Here is a 9,010-nt window from a genome sequence, read left to right as displayed (position 1 = left end):
GGCGCAGGGGCCACCGCGGCCACCGCTGCTGCTGCTGCTGCTGCTGCCGCCCCGGGCGGGCTGCGGACGCGAGAGGCGGCGGGGGCAGGCGGCGCGCCGCCCTTCCCACGCTGCCATTCCGACCCGCGCTGCCTCGCCCCGAGCCCTGTCCGCGGACTTCCGCAATCAAAAGGCAATTTCCTCGTCTCCCGGCAAAGGAACAATGCGCCGGCGAGGGAGGGAGCCCTGAGGAGCCAGCGCCCGAGGCTGCCAGGGGGGCTCGAGGCGGACCAAGCTGCCCCCGCAGCCCCTCCGCCGCCTCCCCAGCCAGCGGTCCCGCCGGGTCCGCGGCACTCGGCCTTCTCCCCCTTCTAGACTTTCACTTTTGCCCACCCTGTGGTCCACGACCAGTCGTTTTAGCCACGATCGGCACCTGCTCCCGCTCACTCTCCAGGCCCCAACCCCCGCCCCCTTCCTCCCTCCACACCCAGCGTCTCCCCCTCCCTATCTTCCTTCCTATCTTCCTCATCTGCTTTCTCTGGGACCTCTTTTCCCAGGGTTAAACTTGACCGCAGCACATTTCCCTAGGTCGCCTACACTCTTTCCTGAAGCCTTTTATTAGAGTGCTCTTGCCCTTCTCACCTCAAAGCATCCCCTTGACACTAGCAAGGGAAAAAGACCCCAAAGGAGCCATCCGTTGTCAACTTGACCTTCGTTCTTTTCTCCCAGTCACTTTCTCCTTTCTCTTCTATTGGTCCCTGTCCTCCCTAAATCTTTTGTAAGTAGTGCTGACTGACAACAAACACAGTCGCCACCATTTGTTCAACCCACCGCGAAGCAGTTTCATCACTGACCATCCAGTAGTTAAAGGCTTTTCGACCATAACTGTCCAACCAACAGAAGGCAGTCGTGTAAACTCCCGTTTGTGGAAAATACAGTTGATGGCTCAGTTCCCCACAAATTTACAAAGAAATGGCATTTACTCAGTTTCCAGCACTAACTGTAGACCCTATAGCTACGACTCAGATGAAATCCATCTGAAAATGAGTTTTAGAGAAACTCCCAATAACTGAAAAACAAAAATATCTAACTTTTATAATTTTAATTGTTTTTTTTTGAGTACCATTCCTAATGACTGCTGAAAGAGAAAGAGTTCACATTCTAATTTTCAAGTGAGTGGGAAGAAGGACATATTCCTTTCTTTTTCAAATAGATACGTTACACATAAAGCTTTTTGCTAGCTACTATACTACTGTATCCACTTTGAGGAAAAAGTTAGAAAAAAGAAAAAAGTAAAAATGGTTTCAATTATTTTAGAAAACATGTCTTTGCAAACTCTTAATGAAATTATCAAGTTTCTTTCTCTCCAGAGATTCTACTGGCTTTTAATAGACAGCCGGACCAGTGATCTCAAATCCCTTTTTCAGGTTAGCAAACTCTCAAAGAAGGTTAAACCTAAAACATCTGAGTATTTCTGGGGGAGAAGAATCTTCCTTATTTCTCTGTCCTGGTTAACTTGTTTTACTAAAGAGCTTTTACTTTGTTTCTTTGTGCCCAAGTTCAATGGATTTGCACAGCCTGGCATACCTTTTGGCCTCATCAGAGACAAGTTCCTTATCCTCTCCTTCTTACAGGCTCCCATAACCTTCTGTTTCCACAGGAGTCTTTCTCCAGCTTTATTCCTTTTCACCATTAACTTTTTCTTGTTTTGCTATTTTCAGAAAACAGTGTGGTTTGCTCAACCATAAAACTGGAATCATACCATCTCTAAATATGTCTCAGAGCTATGGTGAATAAAGATCATATATGTTAAAATGCTTTTGCAAACTTTAAAGTGCTGCACAAGTGTTGGTTTGCCTAGTAATATATCGCCCAAATCACATTTATTGTCCTTTTAAATTCATTCACCCATTTAGTAACTTTTTAAAAAATAATCTTTCTTTTTGTTCTTTCCATTGGGGTTTAACATTTTCTTACAGGTTGGCCCTCAGATTCAGAATCTTCCTACTTAAATATACTAAATACCCTTGTGTCATTTGTGGAAATCTTCAGTGACTCTTATTTTCTCCAAGTTTTCCCAAACATACTTTAAAGAAAACACACACACAACATGGAACCAATATATTGTACCCCATCAGTTAATTTTAGAACTATATTTTATTTTTAATAAACTATGTAACAAACTTTCTTTATTATTTAGGCAAATGTACCCAAAAGACAAAGTTTGAAGAGGACCAATCAAACAAAGTAATATCCTCACAATAACAGAGTTTAGATGGTTTCAAGTTCTATTTATTAATAGTGATCTGCCAATAATGCCCTTGGGAACAGAAATTAGGGGAAAAAAAGAACTGATTAAATACAATTATTTTCTTTTTGATCTATCTAAAGGACATATAAATTTAGAAACATATGTCTCTTATTTATGTTAATGTCTTCAATGTGTATGAAGAATCATAGCAGTACATGAGGTAAAGGACCAATAGTCACAGAGATCTCTTTTCCAAAGGTTTATTACTGGTAGTTCTTTTTGGGGGGAATCTTAAGAATGACAGTAGAGTTCCCAAGTAATTATTGGGTCCTAAATAACCCATAAAATTAGCATACAAGGAAATAGGGAATGTTTAAACTTAGGATTTTACTGAAGACAATTTTCCTTTTAAAACACATATATTAACATGAGAAATTAGAGAGAATTGTAATAGATTCAAGGAAGTATGTGAACTAGGAAAAGGGACCAGATATCATCTTTTATATGAGGAGTTTATTTGAAACTATTGTATAAAGTGTAAATAAATTGATTTGTTTGTTCTTTGTTTGGAATGCCTCAACTTCTTTTGAGCCTATTTATCCTGCATTTGACACTGCAGTTGCTTTAGAAGTGACTGCAATTCAGGAATTTGGGATTAACCTCTTCTCCCTGTCACTAGAAACCTTTCCTAGATGACATGATGGGAAGGACAGGGCTGCTTTTAATTAGATATGAGTAAACAAACAGCTGCTTAAAAAAATTGTTATAGCAATTAACATTTATGTTATGATTAACATAATCATTGACTATGAATTCATGGATCTTATAACATCACGAACATAGTTGTTGAATGATACGACTGGTCATCAGGGGCCCAGGAGCCTCTGTTAGATAATTACCACTTTATTTTATTTTATGATTATTACTTTTGAGTCAAGGTCTCACTCTGTTGCTCAAGCTGAAGTGCAGTGGCATGCTCACGGCTCACTGCATCCTCAATCTTGACCTCCTGAGCTCAAGCAACCCTCCCTACCTTAGCCTTCAGAGTAGCTGGGACTACAGGTGCACACCACCATGCCTCACTAATTTTTAAAATTATTTATTTGTGTATTTATTTATTTTTCAAGACGAGGTCTCACTGTGTTGCCTAGGCTGATTTTGAACTCCTGGGTTCAAGTAATCTTCCCACCTCAGCTTCCCAAAATACTGGAATTACAGGTGTGCACCATCACAACCTGCCCAATAATTACTACTTTTAGACCAGGGTATGAACTGTGTATGAGGGTAGGCTTGGGGTGGGAGAGTTGCTGGGCAGATGAGGGTGGGGCACAGTGAATTGGTAAAAGTAATCCAGACTTCTCACCCATGACCTAAAAGTAATCTAGTTATTTACATATTTGTATATCATCTGGCTTCCCTAGTCATATGGGTAATTCTGTTAGGGCAGAGACTTTTTTTAAAGTTAATTTTCTTTCTTTTTTTGTTTGCTGATGAGGCTACAACTTTTTAAATTTTAATTTATTATTGTTATTTTTTTTTAGCAAGGTTTCTTCTGTTGCTCAGGGTGGAGTACAGTGGCACAATCATGGCTCACCACAGCCTCCAACCAATGATCTCAAGCAATCCTCTTCTGTCAGCCTCCTGAGTTGCTGGAACCACAGACACATGCCACCACGCCTGGCTAATTTTTATTTTTAAAATTTTTTGTAGAGAAGAAATTTCGCTACATTACTCAGACTGGTCTTGAACTCTTGTGTTCAAGCGACCCTTCCACCTTAGCCTCCCAAAGTGCTGGAATTACAGGCATGAGCCACTGTGCTTGGCTGAGGACAGAGCCATTGTCTTGCTCTTCTTGCACAGGGTTTGGCAGACAGTAGAATCTCAACCAATATCTGCTAACCCACTCAATGGATCTTTGTAGCTGCTCAGTAAATATTATTATGTCCTTCTAAACATGGTCCTGCCAGATGTCCCAAATAGCCACCCTGGAAGGGAAGAGGGGAAAGAGGAGAGAAAAAGAGGGGAGGGCAAAGGAATTAAAAAAGAAAAAGAGAAGATTGATTTTGAAGGGAAAGAGAAAAAGGTGGGAAAAGAGAAGAGTGGGAGGGAAGATGAAAGGAGAAAAAGGAGAAGGAAGGAGGCATTGCCCTTTAGGACAGTGGTTCTCAAAGGGTAGCATTAGCATCATCTGAGAACTTGCTAGAAATACAAACTGTACGGTCTCACCACAAACCTAAGGAAACAGAAACGCTGGGTGTGGAACCTATGAATCTGTGTTTTAACAAGCTCTCCTGTTCTTGTTGGTGAGCCAAAGCTACTCAAATTCCAAACAAAAGTCTCAGATTGTACCATAAGTCCTATACCAGATATCACTTTATATTCAGGAAATTTTATGATATTTTGTTCTTTTGTTCTTAAATTTTACTAAGCTCTCAGGTTATAAAAAGCTACATAGATGCTTTAGAAGGTCTTGAACAATTTTAGAATGTGTCATTTAAGTTTTACTTAGTGATCTTTATAATATATAATATTCACATTTTGATATTTGTAACTTCTCAAAAGGAAAAAGGATCGAAATACATCAAAGTTAATAATTCTTAGATTTAAGTCCAGTTTGATCCCTTTCCTCCCAGGAAGTAGTTGCGTTATACAAATCTCACTTGAGGCTTTTCCTTCTTCTTCTTCTTCTTTTGTTTTTTTAAAGAAAAAAGCATAGCAAGCAAGGGAATGTGCCAATTAAAAACAAATGGCAAATACTTTTCTAAGTTTTAATTTGAACTGACTCAATAAAAATTTATGGCAAAAGTGAATACAATTTTAACCTGCAGCAGATGTCAAGCATTTAAAAAGAGATGCATTAACATGTAAGAAACATTAATTTGATAAATTGTTTTTTTAAGAAAAATCATGACCATCCTTTTTTGTGTTTAGAGAAACAGTTTGGGATATTTATTATTCAAGGAATCTTTTTAGCTAAACTTCCTGGATCACAGGTCTCTAGGAAAATGAAAACAATAAAAGTATTAGGACAGTTGCAAGGATTAAATGAGAAAGTGCAGGTATTTATATGCATAGTACAATTTCTGGCCAAAGGGCTCAATAAATATTAAGTTCTATGATTATTAGTAGTAATACTATTCCATGAGTCACATTAAAATAAATCATGGATGATGAGCGCTTGGTAATACTAGAGGATTACGAAGTCCTTGGATGAGATTGTCTTTTTAAAAACAACCAAATGGCAATAAATTATTATTGCTTTTCTTCTTATACCTAATAGAAACTCTTCTGTAGATCAGCTCTGAAAATATTTAATGGCTGCTCAGACATGTCAAGAGTTTTTTTGTTTTTGTTTTTTTGAGTTGAAGTCTCACTCTGTCACTCAGGCTGAAGTGCAGTGGAATGGTCGTGACTCACTGCAACCTTGACATTCTGGGTTCAGGCAATCCTCCCACCTAGTATCCCAAGTAGCTGGGACTACAGGTGAATGTCACCATGCCAGTTAATTTTATTATTATTATTATTATTAGTAGTAGTAGTAGCAGTGGTAGAGGCAAAGCCTCCCTATGTTGCCCAGACTGGTCTCTAATTCCTGGGGAATCTTCTTGCCACAGCCTCCCAAGTGCTAGGATTTACAGGCATGAGCCACCGCCACTGCACTTGGGAGTTTTTTTTTTTTAATACTGGAAGGGAGGGGTGGGAGTGCCGGATATGTCTCGACAGCAGGCTCCGCCATTTCTCTCCAACACATCTTTAAGGTTTCCTGATATATATATATTTTTCTACACCAATTTATCACCCTCTTCCCCTTCCCCACTTTTCTTTTTTAAATTTGGAGGAAATGAGTTTTGCATAGCTTTTATCATAGCTTTGTAACTATTACAGCCAAATAACTTACAGTCAGATGTGACTGTAAATGAAACACTTTTGTTTTAATCCTCAAGAGCTGGTGCTGCATCTCTGTTCACACCACAGTTCCTGCCACCCACCCTCGGAAGTAAGTCTGCTCCAGAGGAACCCAGTCAGGGCATTCGTGCTTATGGTGGACAGTCTGTATGGGTGTGGCTGCTGAATTTTATGGTCTCAGAAGTTAGATCATGATTTTTACTAACATTTATTACTAAACTCTAGGATAGTAGATAAGTAAAATACAGCTTAAGATAACATTGGCTTCAAAGGAAAGGAAAATAAAAACAAATGATTATCCATTTAATCTCCCTTAAAAATGATACTCTGCCTTCCTTTTACTATTATTATCTTTTTAACGTGGGGTTCTTACTATGTTAACCAAGCTGGTCTTGAACTCCTAGACTCAAGCAATCCTCCTGCCTTGGCCTCCCAAAATGCTGGAATTACAGGCATGAGCCACCATGCTTGGCCTCTTTTATTCTTTATTTTATGTTGCTAGGATATTACCTTCCATGAATTCTCTGGACATCACAAACAAGGGGTCTTGCTATTTGGCCAGCACACATGACTTTTTTGCTTTCATAGTGAGATCTTAACATCGTTTAAAAAATTGGAATAAGTAGTTAATGGTGAGAAAATTAGGAGATTTTACAAAATTCTAGATTTTGGTTTCTCTTTTAAAAAATCTAAAAAGGGAGCTGTGCTGGGCCCATGTTCTGCCTGTTTCTTGGTCAGGTCTAATTCCACACCACTCCCTCATGGACCTTTCTCTGCTGGATGTGGCAGACACATGGCAACTCAGAGACCCCTGAATGTTGAAGCTGACAGTGATCAAAGCAGAAGATCAAAGCATCTTATCATGCTTTTAAAAATGTACTGCTAAAACCATCAGTTAGATTATAGACCCCTTGAAGGAAGAGGTCATGCCTCCTCATTATCTTCCCCATGTCCCCAGGTCATGGCGACTCAGTGTCTACTTACATACTGACAGAGTAAATATTCACACCCCAGCCACCAAACAAAGGCATGATTAAATATTTGTAAATCTTAAACAAAATATGTATTATTCTTCAGTTGCTCCAATGCAGAACTGGAACCCTTAGCATCACAGAACCGAACACCCTTAATTTAAGATAAAGACACTTGGGAAGAAATTTCCAAGTCCTTTAAATCTCTCTAATTTCCTCCAGCTACACAGTGTTGCACCCTCATATTCCATTCACAGAATCACATCTTTGAAACTCAGTTATTGGGAAGTATGGTGAAAAGTAATTGCAACTTTGTAACTCTTAAACAAAATATGTAGTTTTCTTCAGCTGCTCCAGGGCAGACCTGGAACCCTTAGCATTTGAGAACCTCACACTGTAAGCCTTAAGTCTTAGGCTAAACTAGCATCCAAGCAGCCTCTGCTCCAAAATGGACAGATTATGACTCCATGGAAGGCCAGTCATTTTCAACAGTCAGGAGGTTATTCCTGATGTCATTACTCAGGCCATCAAGGTCAAATTAGCAAAGCACACACTTGCTGAATTCTCTTCACAGCTCTGCAGACCTGGGCTGGGAGTTCAACCCCGCAGACACAGATGTGCACACACACCCAGAAGAGCAGCAGGCACTTATTAAAGTTATGTACATGGGGTGTACTTGTCAGCCCAACTCTGCTAGAAATCCAAAGCAAGAAGGGCTCTGATAGAAAAATAGGTGCCTCCAGTTCCCAGATAGAAGATTCTTCCATGGGGTTATCTTATCTGGATTCAGCAATGGTAGCATTCTGCTGCCAGTTCCCCCAAAGTGTGGGAAGAAAGGAAAGGAATTTTTACTTCAAAGACAGCTCCTGGAATTCATAGCATTCTTCTGTACTTCATAACAACTGAGTTTCAAAGATGTGATTCTGTGATTGGAATATGAGGGTGCAACAATGTATGGCTGGGGTAAGTTAGAGAGATTTAAAGGACTTGGTAGTTTCTTCAAGAGTTTCTTTATCTTGTCTTCATACTTAACAGTTCTGACCCTTGGCTTTACTGCAACTTCATCATCATTTCTCTCCCAGTGTATACTATCCTCCCACCTTCAAACCCCTGCCCTCCAAGCCCCTGTCCCCTGAGCCCCTGTCTTCTGGTACCCTGGTCCTTGAGGAAGACAGATCTTAGTACATCTGAGCCCCTGGCTTGTTCCTAACTCTGTAGCATCCCTTGGATTCTACCCTCTGAAAGCCCTTAAGTAAACTTCTCTATTACTTGTATTTAAAATTTTTTAAAATAATTAATTGTACAAAGTGCCTCTACGCACCCTTACTCAGACCTACCAGTTTGTTTCTTTAACATTCTGCCACATTGGTTTTACCATTCTCTCTCTTTTGCTCTCCAGATGTAATATGTTTACCTGGAAGATTTCAGAATAGGTTGCCTATATCCTGAATTAAGGGTGTAATCTCAGTAAGTAATCAAATTCAGGAATTCAAAATTGATACAATACATAAATCCACAGTATATATTTCAATTTTGTCAATTATTTCAATAATATCCTTTTTGTTATTATTTTCTCTCTCATACATGATCTAGTCCAGGGTCCTATATTGCATTTAGTTGTCAAGTCTCTTAATCTTCTTTAATCAGTTTTTGTAAAAAAATGATCTTTATGACATTGGCTATTTTGAATGATTCCAGTTGGTTATTTCCATAGCATCTTCCTACATATGAATTTGTCTGATGTCTTCTTGTGATTAGATTCAGGTTATACAACCCCAGAAGTACTTGTTTTTCTTGTTTTCAATGTTTTTCTTGAGAGGCTGGTTAATCAATTATTCTCCAGTGGATAGCAAACTTAACTGCACATGGAGTCACTCTGGGAGATATTCATGTTTCAGCTGCT

At 39.5% G+C, this 9,010-nt stretch overlaps 1 protein-coding gene across 1 annotated transcript in view; it reads right to left on the bottom strand.

The window, feature by feature from the left end:
• Nucleotides 1–9,010, bottom strand: part of PTPRB (protein tyrosine phosphatase, receptor type B) — a 141,858-nt gene that overhangs the window by 110,005 nt on the left and 22,843 nt on the right. The window lies entirely within an intron of this gene.

Source organism: Carlito syrichta, unplaced genomic scaffold, assembly GCF_000164805.1.
Source record: "Carlito syrichta isolate Samal-C Ts95f unplaced genomic scaffold, Tarsius_syrichta-2.0.1 Scaffold309041, whole genome shotgun sequence".
Classification (NCBI taxonomy): domain Eukaryota; kingdom Metazoa; phylum Chordata; class Mammalia; order Primates; family Tarsiidae; genus Carlito; species Carlito syrichta.
The sequence above is the reverse complement of the archived record's forward strand: the minus strand, read 5'-3'. Positions and strand labels throughout refer to the sequence as shown.